Source organism: Anopheles coluzzii, chromosome 2, assembly GCF_943734685.1.
Source record: "Anopheles coluzzii chromosome 2, AcolN3, whole genome shotgun sequence".
NCBI lineage: Eukaryota > Metazoa > Arthropoda > Insecta > Diptera > Culicidae > Anopheles > Anopheles coluzzii.
Genome location: NC_064670.1, coordinates 74756117 through 74776719, shown reverse-complemented (window position 1 = coordinate 74776719; position 20603 = coordinate 74756117).

The following is a 20603-nucleotide window of genomic DNA, read 5'->3' as shown; positions in this document are numbered from 1 at the left end:
TTTCAAAATAACTCATAAACCTATTTTTGTTCTTAAATTTCTGCCCAAGCGATATCTAAATTCGTACCTCAAGATTGCCTTGTTGAAGTCTTAAGAAATTATGTAAAGGTAAGAAACAAAGGAGCATCATCTTATTTGCTGGATTAGTTGCTCTCCATTGCCAGTTATAATGGTCTAGGACAGGCATGTCAAGCTGGCGGTCCGAATCGATTTTGAATGCGGCCCGCGATAATATTTTGAGAATTGCTAAAGCACTGCAAATAGCAATACCGTCTTTTTGGACCATTACTCCTGAATAAAAACAATAAAGCACTGCAAACCAAAAAATATTTTATTACTTTTTGTCGAAGTTTATTACATTTTCCAGAAAAGAATAATAATTGTGTTGCTATATTTTTCGAAACTATCTTTAATGTACCTCTGAAAATTAGCATAATTTTGTGCAGACTCAATTATATATTCTATATAAAAAAACAGATTTGCGTCAACTAAAAAAGGAAAAGAAATAGAAATGAAAATAACTAGATACACTCAATTGGAAACTTTGCAACAACTAGTGATGGATTGTCGAAATCTCATCCAAGGCTCAAAACCATTTCCGATCTTAGCTACTCCGACTCCGATCCCGGCCGAATCAAAGCAACAGTTCCCCTTGGTGTCTTCCAAAGTTTACAAAGCCGTCTAGTCATTCGGAACCGTTGGAGTCATCGGTTGTCGCACGTAGCGGCTAGTCTGCAGTCAGAAATGGCTCTGATCGGTTCCACCGATTTTCCGACTGCCGAGAAAAGATTTCAGTCCTGATTGCGTTTTTTTGAATGCCTTTTTTGTGTTTGGTTACAATATGACGGTGAGGGTGTAATTAAATCCAGAAAAAGTATTTCTATTAGCTGTCCCTGGTTTTTTAACCAGATTGTTGCGGAAATTGTGTCAAGCTGTTATTTTCAGCTGGTGCTACTTTTTACACATTTTTAATGATTAACATGGAAGCTTTTCAATCATTTAAAAAGTGTAAAATGTATCTTGATTGATTTCATTGATGGCTGGTCGAATCACAATGCTGGCTTTACCTTTCATACATATGGATGAATCCCGTTGACTGCAGTAGCTCATATCAATATATCATATCAATTTTCAGAACTATTCAATCAAGTAACTGATAATGCACCCATTTTTGTGTAAGACATGCATAGAGTTTCAACATTTATTGAGTAAATTAAGAAGAAGATTATCGGTTAGGATGCATAACTAAAGTGTAGTTTAATTTCCGCTGTAATTTTTTATACATGTTTATACTACATGCTTATGCTTTGTGTTAAGATGTCGTTATCAGTGTTGTTAGCGGTGACGTTCTTCGACATGAAACTGCCTACTTTGACACGATTTGAAGCTTCGCATTCAGTTTTCACTATTTCATTCCACAGTCATGTCAGCAACTGTCGTTTGATTCGACGATATTTTTTGGCGACATTTCTTTTGACATTTTCGAGTGCACTACATCGCCTTCTCCTTTGATTTTTTTTCTTTTAAATTCATGTACTCCAGCAAAAACACACTGATTTTTGCACTGGAAAAGTGAAAATATTTAATTTTTCAATCACTTACGATCGGTAAAGGCAAGGCTGTTCTGAATTCACAAGATGAATCTCAATTGACATTCACACTACATTTTTTTTTACATTCATCGCAAAGACACTGACGGTAACTACAGAAATGAAAGTGGCCCGCACGACAAAATCGAGCAGTTTTGTAGCTCGTTTTTTCGATCGCTTTCCGCCAAAAGCGATCGGAAAAGCGAGCAGAAATCCCGCACGACAAAATCGAGCAGTTTTGTAGCTCGCATTTTCGATCGTTTTCCACCAAAAGCGATCGAAAATGCGAGCAGAAATGTCAGGGAAAACGCTTGGATTCCGATCGAGGAAATATTTCAATCCAAAAATTTCAGCGCTGAAAATTTCAAAATATTTCATTTATAAATTTGCAACAATTTTGGATGCGAAATTTTTCACAGCCATGCGCTGTGAAATATGTTTGCAGTTTGATTTTGACAAGTTTTCAATCGCTTTGCGCAGCGGGATGTCAGGAAAAACGCTTGGATTCCGATCGAAGAAATATTTCATTCCAAAATTTTCAGTGCCGAAACTTTCGAAATATTTCACTTATAAATTTTGCAACATTTTTGAATGCGAAATATTTCACAGCCATGGGCTGTGAAATATTTTGGAAGATTGAGTTTGAGAAGTTTTCGATCGCTTTGCGCAGCGGGAATATTTCATTTATAAATTTGCAGCAATTTTTAATGCGAAATATTTCACAGCCATTGGCAGTGAAATACACCTGTTTCCATCTACGTTCGAATCTTGTGCCGTTTGCATCGAATCGCAAACCGCCTGCTTCGAATCGCATGCCACTACGATTGAATGCGTGCAACCATGGTTGAATCGCGTGCCAGTACGGTTGAATCGCGTTCCACTATGGTCGAATCATATCCCACTACGATCGAATCTTGTGCCGCTACCATTGGATTGCTGAAAGCAAGAGCATAGTAAAATGTTTGTTTACGTTTGAAAGCTGTTTCCTTTTTTGTCGGGCGCTAAAATTCAAATAAAAGGTAATTATTCTCTGATTGTAAGTATAATCCTTGTTTTCTACTAATATTCGTGCTTTTTGAACAAATTTAATGTATTGTATGTAATGCTTACAGGGTTTTCGAGCATTATATAGACATGTTCAGCGAGTTGTAGATTCGTTCGAGCATATAATAGACTCTTTCAGCGAGATATAGAATTGTTCGGATATTGTCATAGACTTGTCTGACAGTGCTATAGAATTGTTCGGTTGTGTTGTAGAATGAAGAACCGAAGCCCGTTTATATGTACGTATTTTTTTCACTGGGTGGCAATGTCAAAGGTCCATGTCAAAGATTGATGTATGTAAACAAACGAGTACATGCTCACGCAAGAGCGATTGGATTGTAGACCAATTTTAAGCAAATATTTTGCTAAATGTCCCACGTTTTGTACATTCTGTGCATTTGTAACTTTGGTTCCCATTAGTGCGCATAACATTTCACAGGTAATTTCATCGAATCAATCAATGGTATACGTAGGATTCGCTGATTAAATTCAGGCCTCACGCTGTTTCTACACACATACCACCGTATTTACATACTATCATCGTGCTTCTATTTTAGGGTACTGGTGCGTTTCGGTGATACCAAACGGATTTGAAGACTAACAAATCTAGCTCAAATCATTTTTGGGTCTGTTGTATTGGAATAATAATACAATGAATACAAATAAACGACGCACAATATCTCACGAAGAGAAATTAAGAATCGTCCAAGCATATCACGACAAAATTCGGGTTACCGAAATTGCACGTGTAATGGGACACAAAGTTGGGACGATATCACAAATTATACAAAAGTATCTTAAAACCGGCGAGGTGGTAAGCAACACTCAGCGACGTGGAGGGACTAAACCCAAAAAGCTGAATAATGATCAGATTGCTGTATTGCAAGGTTGGATTGATGACGATTGCTCCATTTCGTTGAAAAAAATATCCGAAAAGTGTCTACGGGAGTTCGATATTCATGTAGCGCCATCCACACTCCACGCGTACATCAAAGAGTTCAACTATTCTCTAAAGCGAGTTCAAATCATACCCGAACGTCGTAATGCAGAGTCTAATTTAGAGGTGCGCCAGGAATATGCAAATAGATTTACAGAGTTGCAAATGGAGCTGGATCCAGATACTTTCATTTTTCTGGATGAAGTAGGCTTCAACGTGTCGTTGCGAGTGAATAGAGGCCGTTCAAAAATAGGTACCCCGGCAACCCAAACAGTGGCATCAATACGGTCACGCAACATTAGCATATGTTGTGCAATGACACGCAATGGCATATTAGCTTATTCTTCCCGAAATGGAGCTTTCAACACTGCAGCGTTTTTGCAATTTTTGGAAGAGCTTAAAATCAAAATAGACGAGAAGGAAATCGACAGTCCAATAATTTTTATGGATAATGTTGCATTTCATAAGTCCCGTCAAGTGCATGAGTTTGCTGAAGCTAACAACATTCAGCTAAAATATATACCACCATATTCACCGTTCCTTAATCCCATCGAGAACATGTTCTCCAAATGGAAAAACACTGTCAGCAGAGCGCGTCCTACAAATGAAGATCAGCTAATGGAGGCTATCAGAGAAGGCGCAACTCTTGTAACAATGGAGGATTGCAAAGGATATTATAAGAATATGTTAAAATATATTAGGAAGTGCAGCGCGGGGGAAGCAATTGTGGATTAGCGCATTTTGCATGTGATGTTATTTTCATATGTCATAGATGAAATTATGTAACGAATTGAAATGATTTATAATTTTGTTGAACTATTTGTATGTAAGTGAATGTTGATTAAATGTTGAATTCTTGAACCATTTATAGATTCATTTTCTTAATACCAGCATTCTGCAATGGATTTTTTTAACATGGGGCCCCGCCGATTTAGGGGTCCCGTAGATCGCCATTGTATAGTATGCCGAATGGTCAAAGTACTAGCGACAAGGGCTCCCGGAAGGATGGCCGATGGGGTCCCGAGTTTGCGATGATCGAAGGGGGCCCCGACGGCATTTCAAGTTTACTGTTCAATCTTCCAACAGCAACTTTTGTGCCGCTACACACCCCCCCCCCCCCCCCCCCCCCAACAACATTTACCATTTACAGAGGGCCTCAACTCGTCGTTCCGCCTAGGGCCCCAGATACCCTTGATCCGCCACTGGGTTGAGGCGAGTATCATGAACCGAGTGACCTGTTGAACCAACGTACATCATCAGTGGTTCACTGTACAAGAAGTGTTAGCTTTTTCGCAAACATTCGGCATTTTACTCGTTTTATTTTTTACTTTAAACACATTTTGAGGGGTTCACAACAACAGTACAAATATTAAATATGGTTAACACGTTAGCCCAGCCCGTAAAGTCTTTTTAGGCCGTTCGCAAGGGCAGAGGAGGCGTGGAAGGCCCAAATTGAGGTGGCAAGATGGCGTGGAGGCGTCCGCCATTAAGGCCGGGATAACGGACTGGCAGAGGAAAGCGCGAGACCGTGTGCGGTTTCGGACACTCCTGAAGCAGGCCAAGACCGCAAAGTCTTCAAATCCGTTTGGTATCACCGAAACGCACCAGTACCCTAAAATAGAAGCACGATGATAGTATGTAAATACGGTGGTATGTGTGTAGAAACAGCGTGTGGCCTGAATTTAATCAGCGAATCCTACGTATACCATTGATTGATTCGATGAAATTACCTGTGAAATGTTATGCGCACTAATGGGAACCAAAGTTACAAATGCACAGAATGTACAAAACGTGGGACATTTAGCAAAATATTTGCTTAAAATTGGTCTACAATCCAATCGCTCTTGCGTGAGCATGTACTCGTTTGTTTACATACATCAATCTTTGACATGGACCTTTGACATTGCCACCCAGTGAAAAAAATACGTACATATAAACGGGCTTCGGTTCTTCATTCTACAACACAACCGAACAATTCTATAGCACTGTCAGACAAGTCTATGACAATATCCGAACAATTCTATATCTCGCTGAAAGAGTCTATTATATGCTCGAACGAATCTACAACTCGCTGAACATGTCTATATAATGCTCGAAAACCCTGTATCAATGTGAAAAGCATTTTAAATAATGAAACAACGCTGATAATTAATGTTACGTGCCCAAATTCATAAATATGTATGTATGTAATGAGCATACTAAACTCCATTCTATGGCACAACAGCAAACTATAACTAGACTATAAACTATTCAAAATCTTCTTCTCCGTTTGCACAGCGACCAATATTCGACTACAAATGACGAACGAAGCCTTCACAATCATGGCGTGTTATTAGAGACGATCCATTCGAAATAGAAGTCATAAGATGGTCTTCGTTTAACGGCTGTGATCGTTTGACTAATGACTTCCATTTACTGAACAGATTTTCAATTGGGTTGAAAAAAGGGATGTACGGTGGAAGTAGCATTATGGTATGGAAGTATGGTTATGGTGGAAGTAGCTCCTTCTTCTATAGCATTCCGTACATCAATGCTGCGATGGAATGGAACGTTGTCCATTATTAAAATGCATCTACCGATGCCCAAATCTGCTATTTTAGTTTTGAGATCGCTGAGGAACTCAATAAAAAATACTTTGTTGATAGCTGAGTTGCGATGTTGGTAGTGTACGATGCCCTTCCTCGTCATAGCGCATACAATAGAAATATTGCGTGAACGAAGGGCAGGAACAACCTTCACTGCTCGTTCACCAACAGGCGATCGTCCATAAGCAACACGCATGTTCACCTGGAACCCAACTTCATCGATGAAAATTATGGCATCATCGGCGTATTCGTTCGGTAACTGCAGGAACCTCTCGGCATACATCTTCCGATCTTCTTTCAATCCTGGCAGTAGCGCTCGCTCAGCAACTTTATAAACTCTTTTGAAAGAGTAGTGGAATCCTTTAATGGCTCGAGCTACAGTCGTAGTAGAAACTACGACTTGGTGATGTTCCCTTAACTTTGCCACCAGCTCCTTCAATGATTGTGAGCAATCCTCGTCAATCCATTCTCGGATACTAGCAATCTCACGCTGTGAAAGCTTTTTCGTATTCGGTGTCGTTCGTTTTGTCGCCTCAATTACACCGGTTTCTCGGTACTTCTTTACGATGCCGTGTACCGTAGAATGCCTCAAGTGCAGCATTTCGGCAATTTCTTTCATATTCATGCATTGGTCGCAGGCTCGAACAATGCGTTCGCGGTCTTCGTTAGATGTTATTTTTTTAATGACCCCACGTTCCATTTTGTAATGCTGCATGTAAAAAGCACGAATATTAGTAGAAAACAAGGACTATACTTACAATCAGAGAATAATTACCTTTTATTAGAATTTTAGCACCCGACAAAAAAGGAAACAGCTTTCAAACGTAACCAAACAGTTTACTATGCTCTTGCTTTCAGCAATCCAATGGTAGCGGCACAAGATTCGATCGTAGTGGCATATGATTCGACCATAGTGGAACGCGATTCGACTGTAGTGGAACGCGATTCAACCATGGTTGCACGCATTCAATCGTAGTGGCATGCGATTCGAAGCAGGCGGTTTGCGATTCGATGCAAACGGCATGAGATTCGAACGTAGATGGAAACAGGTGTATTATTCGTATGTTTGTTTGAGGTAAACATGGTTGTCGTTTTACGTCACACGCCTACATCGATGAATCGCTACGTCGGTGCAAAGTGTGCGAGAAAACCAACACGGTACAAAAATCATCCAAGCTATCCGCACTTAACATCAACTCATTAACCAACATCGTCTCACTATGGAGTGAAAAAGTAACGCTCTATAGTGAGAGATTGAAAATGAGAACCTTTTTGTAAAATTTGTTATAGGATAATACCTTATACAAGAATTGATTAAAAGAAAATACTGTAACTGTTAAGGTTCATAAGTAGGTTTATTATTAATGTATTTTAATACGCTTTTTTGATTGTTTTTCTTTGTCCTTTTCTGCCTTTTTAAGCAACCGAGCTTCTTTCTTCGCCTTTTACTCCACTTCCCGCAATTCTTTAGCATTCTGACGCTATGCAGCTTTTAATTTTCTTTCTTCTAGCTATCTTTTTCTTCTTCTTCCTTAATGTTATATTGTTGTAACCGTTTTCCTGCTGTAAGAACTGGATGGTATCGTAACTTATAATTACCATGTTTTTGGCTACGGCCAGATGCAGAAGGCAAATCAAAATCTTGCGAAAAGGGCAAGTTTTCATTATGAGGAATAGAATATTGAAATGGGCTTGGTCCTTCAAACAGTTTTTTCCTCTAGGGCTTCAACTTCGATGTTTTGTTCTGCTCTTGCTGGTTCAACTAGTTCCATAGTAAGTGCTTCTTGCTTAATGCATTGTTCTCTGAGATGATCTACTATGGTGGAATAATTAAAACTATTTTAAATTCGACGTGTTTTACAGGGCGTTGTGTATGTGTTGAGCTGGATGTGGCTGATTATCCGTTGCAGATGATGGTTCCATTTCAATGTTGTAATAGTCTGGGGTTTGTATGTGAAATGCTTCATTGTGTTAAACCGAAGATGTTCAAGTCTTCAGTATCAGGTTCTATTGTTATGTATTAGCGCGTGGCCACGGAGCTGAAAAAATGTTGAAACATTTTTCAACTTTGTCAAAATTGCTTGTCAACTGCAAAAAAGAGCTTTTCTCGTGGCCGCACCAAAAACTTACACAAGAGCGACAACAAGCTCCAACATCTGAATATCATCGATATTTTGTTTAAGAAGCACTAACTAGGTACATAAATCAATTAGAATCATGCATTTTAGCATTATTATCATAACAATGGGTCACAACTGCGCCAAATAGCTGTTTGTTTACGCTTTTTCACGAACGTCAGATTTTGTCAACTTTTGTCAACTTTTTTTCCTGGCTGCTCCAGGTTACAAAATTTTGACAAAAGCTCAAAAAAGTGACAAAAGCTCACATTTTGAAAAATTTGTCAGCATTTTGTCACTCCCGTGGCCTTTCGCTTTATGGATTGATGCATTGTATGTAGAAGTATTAAAAACATCTTTCGAGGCTAGATAATTTAGTGATTTCTGTCTCTGTAATCTTTTTAACTGTATCTTTGCCTATCATGTCTAATGCATGACATAATTTTGGAATCGGAATCGAATCAAATTTTTCAGAAGTTTTGGAGGGGAGAAGTCTGACGGGTGTGCAATTTTCTGCATGTACTGAAATATTTAGAGTTACTTGTTTCATTATCGGTATAGGTAGATGATGGCGGTATTTTGTTTAAATATTTGGTAAAGTCTACGTGATCAGGATCAAAAGGATACAATTCGCATGCACGGAATCCGTTTTTTATACTGTTTGTTTTGATAACTGTTTCCATTGCTTTTATTCGCATTTGGCCGAAGTTATTGAAGGTGAAATTTTGCGATAGATTTTGAAAACGCCATTGTTTTAATAAAGACCTCCAAGCATCTTTAAGGGGTTTGAACACAGCTACATCAGCGGGCTGGGTTATATGAGTCGTGTTTGGATAATAAGCTAATAAAATTATACCAAGCGATTGGCAAACGTCAGTAACTTCATTCGATTTGTGTGAGACATGATCATCAACAAATAAAAGAACTGTAAAATTTACACCTTGTTTCACTAAACATGGATGAAAGACCTTTTCAATGTAGGATCTAAAATTGTGAATATCCATCCACGCCCGTTCACTTTGTACTATACCCCATGCAGATGGAAACCCTTGCAAAATGTCTTTTCTCAATAGCTATCCCGGAAATATCACATGTGGATGCACAGGTAATTCACCGGCGTTGAACAAACCCATCTCTATGATATTTTGTTTTCCTGGTGCCTTTTCGATTTCGTATACATTCCAGGATCCTTTTTGAGCGAGAACTTCTTCCGGATGCATATAAAAAGAGGTTTCGTCTCCATTGAAAATTCTTGAAGGATCTTGCAAAACATCACCCAAATCATTTTCTATCAACCACGTGCTAACTCAATTAAACCAGCCTCTTATATCTTTTTACTCATTTTATTGTTTGCTGACCATACAGATTCAGGTTTACGAAACGTTATTCCAGGTATCCTTTACCGGGCAGTTATCCCAATAATAGGTTTGCAGTGACGGAATCGCAACCCCGTATGCAAGCGGAGTAAGTAAACACTACACTGTTCTTAGGAAGAACGGAATTAACTTTGTTCATTTGCTTCGGCGTAGCCGTTCTACGCCACTATCTTACTTAAACGGTGCCTAATCCTAGTTTCCTTATGCCCTATGTCCTTATGATTGATACCCCACCACCCACCCTTATTTTAATGTGACTTAAATCTATGCCCACGCACTTTACGCACGCATTCTATCTACTAACACTACTTAATCTGCTTATTGCACTAGGTGTCGCCTTAAAGGATTTCACCTTACAAATGCATCAAATTATTTTCGTCCTGTACAATAAAAATGCACACATCGTAAATGAATTTAAAAAAGTATAAAATAAAATAAATATAATGAAAATAAAGTATAAAAAACGATTCTATTTTTAAAATTAACATGGGATGGACAGGGCTTACACCCCAAACGTACCCGAAAGGTATGCATGCTTCACCCATCAGGATCTAAAGGCAAGGATAAGGCAAAAGAGACACAGAAAAATTTCCTTACGACTACACATGTCCTTTTGATGCGTTGTCTATGCGTCTCGCTCGGTATCACAGCGGCATACGGCAGGTAAGCAGTACAAATGCTGCTACCTGATACGCACACATGTTTATCGAACACAATTATTCGGTTCGGCTCGATAAACAACACGAGGACGCCGGAACAAAAAGGCGCAGACTTTTTCATGATTTTGTATGCCTTTGGCTGTTTTGGACCACGCGTGTAGGCGCTGGCATTGGTACCGCGGCCTACTAGATTAAAAATTGCATGCTGGCAAAGCCCACAACATTGATCTGTCAAAAATCAACATTTACCTTTTGTACCTTTTTTCGGCAGCATTTAAAGTAAAAAATACTTGTTTATCGTCATTTTAAAATTACTAGCGGGCTATAATAAATTCTGCAATCATAGAATCTTTCATAAAAACACACTTTCATTGTTTTAATGCTCTGGTTCTCTTAATAATGAAACCTGCCGAATTATTGGCTGACAGCAAATCTGTCGAAAAGTTGTAAACTCTGTACATTTTGTTTGATATTTTGAAAAATATACATGTAAATGATGTGAAACTTTGTATATGAATAACAAATGAGTAAATCTTTATTTAAAAAAATATGTGGAGGTTTGCTCTGTAATGGGATGGGATCCAAAGCCCCAGTGAGGGATAAAACAGGCTCTCCCATCCAACTCCTATTCCGACACGTCCTCGTCGTGCAGAGTGGTAACATGTGCCTCCATATATCCTAGCTTGGGTACACGGGCTTGACCTAACCCCTTGGGCGGATGGTGGCATATGGCGAACCAGGAGGGGGGTGGGTATCCCGGGAAACCGGCTGCCTGAACGTCGGGGGGGCAACCCGACGCTAAATAAAACGGTCACGTTAGCGCAGGACCAGTCACCCAGTCTCACGGAACAATCGACTACGGAAAGCAACAGGAAGTTACGAAACGGACCTAACGATACTGACCCAACGCAATGCCTCCGGACAACGATCAAAATGGGCTCATGGAACGTACGCACTCTTAGCAAAGCCGGAGCCTTGAAACAACTTGATGACGCCCTAGCCACACAGAGCATGGACCTCGTAGCTCTACAAGAGATTCGGTGGCTAGGGAACGGTATGCACAACAGGCGTGGTAAGCAATGCTACGACATTTACTACAGCTGCCACGACCGCCACTGCGTGCTCGGAACGGGTTTCGCCGTAGGTCTCCGGTTGAAACCCGCAATCATGGATTTCAAGGCTATAAACGATAGGCTATGCACCCAGCGCATGCGAGGCAAATTCTTTAATATAAGCCTCATAAACGTTCACGCCCCTACCGAAGAGAAAGAGGAAGAGGAGAAGGACCTTTTTTACGGCCACCTCGCTAGAATCGTAGATGCGTGCCCCAGGCATGACCTCATAATCATCCTGGGGGACTTCAACGCAAAAGCCGGTAGGGAGCCAATGTACCGCCAATACACTGGTTGTCACAGTCTACATGAGCACAGTAACGATAATGGTAGTAGATTGGTCCAGTTCGCCGCAGCGAACAAACTGGTTGTAGGAAGTACCAAATTTGCGCGCAAGAAAATCCACAAGATTACATGGGCGCACCCTGGTGGAGAATCCTTCAACCAGATCGACCACGTGTTAATAAGCCGCCGACGACAGTCGAGTCTGTTAAATGTCAGAACATATCGAGGAGCCAATATCGATTCCGATCACTACTTGGTTGGCTTAGTGATACGTTGTAGAATCGCTCGTCCCCGCGCCAATAGGGACGGAGAAAACACGCAGCCTCGGCTCAACACGGACTCTCTAAGGGACATTACTGTCCAACAGGAATTCAAAACCGCTTTAGAAGAGTCTCTACTACCAGAAGACAGATACGAAACTACGAGCGAGAGGTGGAACGCTCTAAAAACAAAAATAATAAACTGTGCAAGAAATATACTCCCACCATGTCGTGGCAACACCAAATCTGGCTGGTTCGACGATGAATGCAGACAAGTGACCGAACGTAAGAATACTGCATACCGAGCAATGCAGCAACAGCATAGAACGCGGGCATGCGCAGAGGAATATTCACGGCTCAGACGCGAAGAGAAACGAGTTCACCGCCCCAAGAAGCATGCTTTGGAAGAGCAAAACATGCGGGAGCTCGAACAAACCAGAGAGGCGTACGGACCGACACGAAAGTTTTACTAAGCGATAGCAGGTCACCGAAACAACGTTGTACCTAAGGTAACCTGCTGTCGCAACAAGGATGGAGATCTGGTTAGTAACCAGCCAGAGATCCTCTCGCGGTGGGCTCAGTACTTTGATGCATTACTCAACGACCAGTTAAACGAACAGCTAGAAGCGCCACTAGCAGATAGTGTCATGCTACTGCCACCTAGCATAGAAGAAACACGAAAGGCTATCCGTCGGCTGAAAAATAACAAGGCACCCGGAACCGACGGAATTGCAGCTGAACTGGTCACGAATGGAGGTGCACGACTAGAAAATCAGATTCATCAAATAGTTACTGAGGTGTGGGATAGCGAATCGACGCCTTGTGATTGGAATCTCGGCATCATCTACCCCGTATACAAGAAGGGAGACAGGTTGGACTGCAACAACTACAGGGGTATTACGGTGTTGAATACCGCCTATAATATATTCTCCCAGATCCTTCAGGATCGCCTTGTCCCGCACGTCTAAGAGATAGTCGGAAACTATCAAAGAGGATTCCGAAACGGAAAATCTACCACTGATCAGATCTTCACCATGCGGCAGATCTTGGAGAAGATGGCTGAATACAGACTAGTGATGGGAAAAATGAAGTTTTTGTCGGAATCGATTCCGGCTAGCTCCGCAGTTTTCTGGAATCGAATCCGGCTAGTAGGTCCGGAATCAGTTTCCGGAATCGATTCCGGAATCGGCTCCGGAATCGGAATCGACTCCGGAATCGGCTCCAAAGATGATTCCGGAATCGGCTCCGGAATAGGAATCGGTTCCGGAATCGACTCCGGAATCGGCTCCGGAATCGGAATCGGTGCCGGAATCGAAGTCGGCTATCGAATCGGAAATGGCTCATAAATTAGAATCGGCTACCAAACGGAGTCAGTTTCGGCATCGCCATAAAAAAGGGGTTTGGGTCCAATCATACTACGTATTGATAACCGCAAAAATCCAAATTTACTTGTAAAAGATCCATTCGCATGGAGATTTCCGGACTGATTTCGCTCCGGAGTCAACACCGGAATCGGCTCCGGAGCCAACTCCGGAATCGGCTCCGAAATCGGCTCCGGAGTCGGTTCCGGAATCGGCTCCGGAATCGGCTCCGGAATCGGCTCCGGAATTGGCTCCGGAATTGGCTCTGGAATCGGCTCCGGAATCGGCTCCGGAATCGACTCCGGAATCGGCTCCGGAATCGACTCCGGAATCGGCTCCGGAATCGGCTCCGGAATCGGAATCGGCTCCGGAATTGATTCCCAACACGGAATCGGAATCGGGTAGGTCCGATTCCGAGCTCCCACCACTAATACAGACACCTCACATACCATCTCTTGATAGACTTCAAAGCCGCATATGATAGCATAGCCAGGGTAAAACTGTACGACGCTATGAGCTCATTTGGAATCCCGGCCAAACTGATAAGGCTAGTTAGAATGACTATGACCAACGTCACATGCCAGGTTAGGGTGGATGGAAAACTCTCAAGACCTTTTGCTACCATCAAGGGTCTGCGCCAGGGGGACGGGCTTGCCTGTCTCCTATTCAACTTGACGCTAGAGAGGGCCATCCGCGACTCGAGGGTGGAGACTACGGGAACCATCTTCTATAAGTCAACCCAGATCCTGGCATACGCTGATGATATAGACAACATTGGTCTGCGGCTCTCCTATGTAGCAGAAGCCTACCAAGGGATCGAGCAGGCGGCAGAGAGCCTCGGATTGCAGATAAACGAGGCAAAGACCAAACTGATGGTGGTAACATCAGCGGACCTACCAATAAATAATCCGAATCTACGTAAGCGTGATGTACAGAAAGGTAAACGCACTTTTGAAGTCGTCCCAGAATTCACCTATCTTGGGTCAAAGGTCAGCAACGACTACAGTATGAAAGCTGAGTTGCGCGCAAGGATGCTGGCTGCCAACCGGTCATTCTACAGCCTGAAAAAGCAGTTCACCTCAAAGAACCTGTCGCGACGGACGAAGCTGGGACTATATAGTACCTATATTGTACCAGTACTCACATACGCCTCTGAGACATGGACACTGTCCAAATCTGACGAAACCCTCTTAGCCGCGTTCGAGAGGAAGATGCTTAGAACGATACTTGGCCCCGTATGTGTGGAAGGACAATGGAGGAGCCGATATAATGACGAGCTTTACGAGATGTACGGCGACCTCACTGTCGTACAGCGTATTAAGCTCGCCAGGCTCCGGTGGGCTGGACATGTTGTACGCATGGAAACGGACGACCCAGCCCGTAAAGTCTTTTTAGGCCGTCCACAAGGACAGAGGAGGCGTGGTAGGCCCAAATTGAGGTGGCAAGATGGCGTGGAGGCGTCCGCCATTAAGGCCGGGATAACGGACTGGCAGACGAAGGCGCGAGACCGTGAGCGGTTTCGGACACTCCTGAGGCAGGCCAAGACCGCAAAGCGGTTGTAGCGCCGGATAAGTAAATATATTTGTATTGATTTATTCTATACGAACTATGTAGTTCGATTGTCGTGGTAATTGTTTATTATTATATTCATCCCTGACAACTCAAAAACCTAGATAATCATATGATATGTGGTTTTTGTTTAACTTGTTTAATATATGTAACTTATAATTAGAGTCATTAGTAATGTTCTTGCGTACAGGAGTTATAAAAGTTTATTTTATTTTATAGCCTAAACTAGAGCATGTGCTCTTTCCACCCCCCACTGTATTTAAAACGAATAAATGATAAACTATAAATTAAAATTAGTAAATTATTAGTATATTAGACTTCAGTTAGTTCAGACCTACCTCTATTGGACTCGATTATTAAACATTTATTGATTTATCCATACCAGGATATTCACTTTGCATATAGAAGGCTCTGGCCGTGCGAAACCTGATCCTTTATACGTTCATCCTTTCAATTAAGCTCTCTATCAGCAATTCGGAAAAGCTTTTACTGCTATAATCATTTGCTCAACTGTTTCACATTAGTTTCACTTTAGTTTCACATTCTAAGGTGCTAAATTAATTCTAAGTTTCTTCTTCATCTTCTACTTGGCGTAAACGTCCTACGCGGAAATGCCACGGGATCGCCTCAATATTCTTATAGTTTATAATCTTACAAAAATCTAATTTTAAAGTATTAAAAGCATTTAGAAGTTAATATTAAACATTTAACATTAAGCAATAAACATTAAGACTAAATTAAACATAAACATACTTAAACCAAACATATATTATACATACGGTATCCTGATGGTTCACATCCTCCATCGTGTCCTCGACGAACGCCATGGCTTCATAGGCAAACCATCTTGGCACGTACACCTCCGATGCGCCTAAAAGAAAAACAAAATATAAATAATATAAATAATATGTCTTTTAATCCTTAATTAATCATCAATTTACCTGCCCCACTATGCTTTGACTTTTTCACTTTACTCCTGTACGTCCTATAGGAGTTGAGGAGGTTTTTCCACACTGTTTTAGCTTCAGCATTTGGAAGCCCTACCTCACTACCTATAGCCGTCCACCCATCATTTTGGACGTTTCGATTGTTATAGCTGTCCAACTTTTTATTCCATAAGGATGGATGGTTCCTTAATGCCTCTATCACGGCACGGCATTGCTCGATATCCTTAAAAAATATATAAATGTATACATATCACTTATACAAAAATAATAAATGTGTGGGTGTTGGTCCGAATATGTAAATACAGTATAGTAAGATATCTAGCTATTTTTATAAATAAGTACCTGTTTTGTGTTCCGGATTGTTTTTTTTTGTGTTTTCCATTGCTAAAACTATAGTGAAATCATTTAAAAATTTAATTTTCTGATTCTTTTTAACATACACAAAAATTGTATACATACCGCTCGCTTTTTGTTTTTCGTTTGTTTACCATGTGCTAATTTATCTGTCAAAAGTTTACGCTCAAAGTTTACGCCAAGATTTCACCCTCTCGAACCTTAAATCTTTTTGACATGAAGTTTACGCCTGGCAACCCAGTTTACGCGTAAACTTTTTGAGTTTACGCCTTGTGTGACGTCCGTATAAAGGAGATGACCATCAGGAGGTGGGGCATTACAAACATCATTGATGAACAAAGAAAACAGAAGTGGACTTAGCACACAACCCTGAGAGACACCTGACGTACCATATAACTCTTCAGATAAATACGACCCGGTTTTAACCCTACTCGATTACTTAATTATGAGGACAGCCAGCTAATAATGCCATCACCAAAACCAAGTTTAGACAAATTAGCTAATTATAAATAGTGAGGTAAACTATCAAATGCTGTATGAACGTGAGTGTTCATTGCATCAAGTTGGGTAAAAAATGGTGGTCTCAAAAGATCTAAAAATATTGGAAACAAAAGACATGAGATTAGTTGCATTAGACCTACCAGGCATAAACCCATGCTGTTTAGGGATAGTAGCGCAACTACAGCTATGAAATATTCTTGGAAAGATACATAGCTCAAAAGTTTTAGCTGTGGCGCAAGTTTGGGTTACCCCACGATAGTTAGAAACAATGCCACGACATCCCTTTCTGTGTACTGGAAAAAGCCAACAGGATTTCCAAAGAGCAGAAAAGACCCAGAGAGAATGTGAAAGGTTGAAAATTTTAGCAAGGTGTGGAGCAAGCACGTCCTTACAGTTTACTAAAACTGAAGCAGGAATACCATCTGGACCAGAAGTAAAATAACGTTTCAACCTAAATAACACCTGTACGACTGTTTTGGAGCTAACCGAAATATCAGAGAGACTAATTATGTTCTCGCCGGTCTCGTAGTACAGTCGTCATTTCGTACGACGTAACGACATGCCCGTCATGGGTTCAATCTCAAAATAGACGCCATACGTAGGATTGACTATCCTGCTATGGGGGGAAATCGATTAGTCACTGAAAGCCAATCCCACAAGTGGTACAGGCAGGCCTTGACCGAAAAACGGTTGTTGAGCTTAAATAAGAAGAAGAAGAATTATGTTCTCTTGCGTGTTGAGTAGCGCACTTTCGGAAGGTAGGGTGACTAATAGGTGGCTCAAACATTAGGGATATGATTCATGTCGCTACCTGTCCTGGGCTCGTGTACGAGCTTTTCGGAATCGATTCCAACCCATGGTTGCAGCGGGTACGTCAGGTCAGAGTCGGATTCAAATCCGAACCATGGAAGCAGCTAGCCTAACTCGCCATTCGGTGGAGGGACGCACACACGGCTGGGTTAAACCGCTCATTTCACTTCCTTCGCGCCAGGGTCAGATACACGCACACACACACAACGCAAACGCACCGACGTGTCACGTCGGGTGGCTGGGAGCGTTACAATGCGTGAGGGGAGGGGGGAATACAGTATCGGACAGAATGATAGGACCCTAGTGTTTTCAACGCAGCATGCACCCGTTGGGACAGGTTTATGTGTGGTTTGTGTGTTTGTGTTTGTATGTGTGTGCATGTGTGTGTGTGTGTATGTATGTTTGAATTTGTATTGGTGTGTGTATTTGTTTCACAAGTAGGGGAAAGCGGGGCAAAATGGGCATGTGGGGCAAAATGGGCACCCTCTATTTAAGCATTATTTGACTACAAAGCTACTTTCCAATGCTCAAAATGTATTCATTAGAGTGTTTTATGAACACCATGTAAGTTTCATAACGCTAACACAAAAAATAACCAAGAAAAGTGCAAAATAAGGTTTAGTAGCATATTGATGTAATTTTTGTTACTTCGAAAATAAGCTTAACCCAGTGTCACAGGGATGCGTTGAAGTTTTACATTATATATTATTAAAGATATGATATTTCTATACAATTTGTCTGAAGAAAGCAAGGCGATCGAATGCGTATTTTTACTAATATAACATAAAATACAAAAATGCTTCACGTGGGGCAAAATGGGCAGTTACGCTTGGGGCAAAATGGGCAGATACTTTTGACAAATGGCGTTTGGTGAGGCTATGGTGTTATATTTGTCGCCTCAATAATGATAACAGACACAGCTTCAAAAGAATCGATTTTGTAGATTTAAACGTGTAAAAACTGTTTTAATTTTGATAACATATTTTTGGAAGAATTTTAAGGGCTTTCCTGACCAGCAAAACAAAAGATAGAACGAAAATACAATTCACGAAACGGTGCGCAAAAGCATAGACCATTACCTAAGCGCAGTTGTTGTGGCCCATTTTACCCCAGTGTTTTGACGTTTCACAGTTTGTTTACATATGCCCATTTTGCCCCAGGGCTATGCCCATTTTACCCCGCGTGTCAAAATAGCTTCTCGTAAAACATCAACTTTTATTTTACACTGTTTTCATGATTTTAAGTTGTTTTCATTCTATGTGGCAATTTTAATCCATAGATAAATAGTGGAGGCATACAATAATGCATGAATAATTGTGTTTTGTGGCATATTCAATGGAATATTCAGTAAACTGCTTAACATGCCCATTTTGCCCCGCTTTCCCCTATGTCGTTTTCGAAAGATTTGTTAGTAGTTTTTTTGGGTTTGGGTTTTGGGTTAGGTTTTTGATGTAATAAGCAGGACCTCCGCCCTCGCGATCAGTGTGTTTTTGATATATTAACAATTTTACGGTCTTCTTTCGCCGTGGTCTTCTGAGAACGTCCGGTTGACTTGCGCGTTTCGGTTGTCCAAGCGCGTTTCGGTTGTCTAAGCACGTTTCGGTTGTCCGAAGCGCGTATGCCACAAAAGTGCGCGAGCGTTCCATTACGAACTCGATCGTTTTGCGCTTGAACTCGATGGATAAAACTCGATGGATAAAAACTATCAACGGGTACGCGAGTAAGCGTCTTCCCTTCAAAATCGAGAACAGAATACTGCCGCGCTCATAAAACAAAACGCCCATTGAAAAGAACACCTGCGCACCAGCTCAATGCACGCACCAAGTTTTCCATGCGCACACAACGTTCAACGCAGAGATGCACGCAGGCCTTTCAATGGCGTGCACTGGAGAAACACCTGTGAGGGAACGCCGAGTTCATTGCTATTGTGCGCGTGTCCATTTTGCATCGCTGCACATGCACATTCATCAATCAGCACACCGGCGTTTTCGTCCGAGGAACAAGCGCTGCTGTCGATGGAAACTTTAGCTATTATCCAAGTGTGAACGCACGCTGTTTCACATGATAACACACATTATCAGAATACTTCCAACGCAATCTGACATAATGGCAAGCTACGTTTTTCAGACACACACCCGAGCACTTGCAAATACACATTAAAAAGCACACTCTCTTTCTACTACCACACACACACACACACACACACACACACACACACACACACACACACACACACACACACACACACACACACACACACACACACACACACACACACACACACACACACACACACACACACACACACACACACACACACACACACAAACACACACACACACACAAACACACACACACACACACACACACACACACACACACACACACACACACACACACACACAAACACACACACACACACACAAACACACACACACACACACACACACACACACACACACACACACACACACACACACACACACACACACACACACACACGTAAACACACACATACACACACACAAACACAAGTAACGTGGTAAAAAAAGTGCAAGGTGCGTTCAAAAAACCAGGGTCCTATCTTAATGTCCGATACTGTACCACAACCGCAACGACACCCACCCACAACCCTCCTCCCAACTCACCCCCTCCACGTATACGACCATACGGGTCTTTAACTTTGCCTGTCCCTGCCCCACACTCTCCCCCCACAACCGTAGATTCGCCCCACACAACCTGCTTATTTCGCCGAATTTCCTCGACGGCGTGCTTAACTTACGGCAGGAAGGAATTATTTTGAAAAACTTTGCACACTGCTAGTGATGAGTAAAGTACCACTTTTCACTGTGTGGTGCTGTGGTACCATGCACAGTCTACTGTGCTGTGTGTGCGTGGTACCACACTTAATGTGTGGTCGCACAGTAGCTGTGTTCCCGCACAGATTTTACACAGTTACTGTGTTATCGCACAGTTATCACACTTTTTGTGCTCCGCACAGCTACCACACAGTTTGCACAGTTTGTGTGCTCCGCACAGTTATTGTGTGCTCCGCACAGTTTGTGTGCTCCGCACAGTTATTGTGCGCGCACAGTTA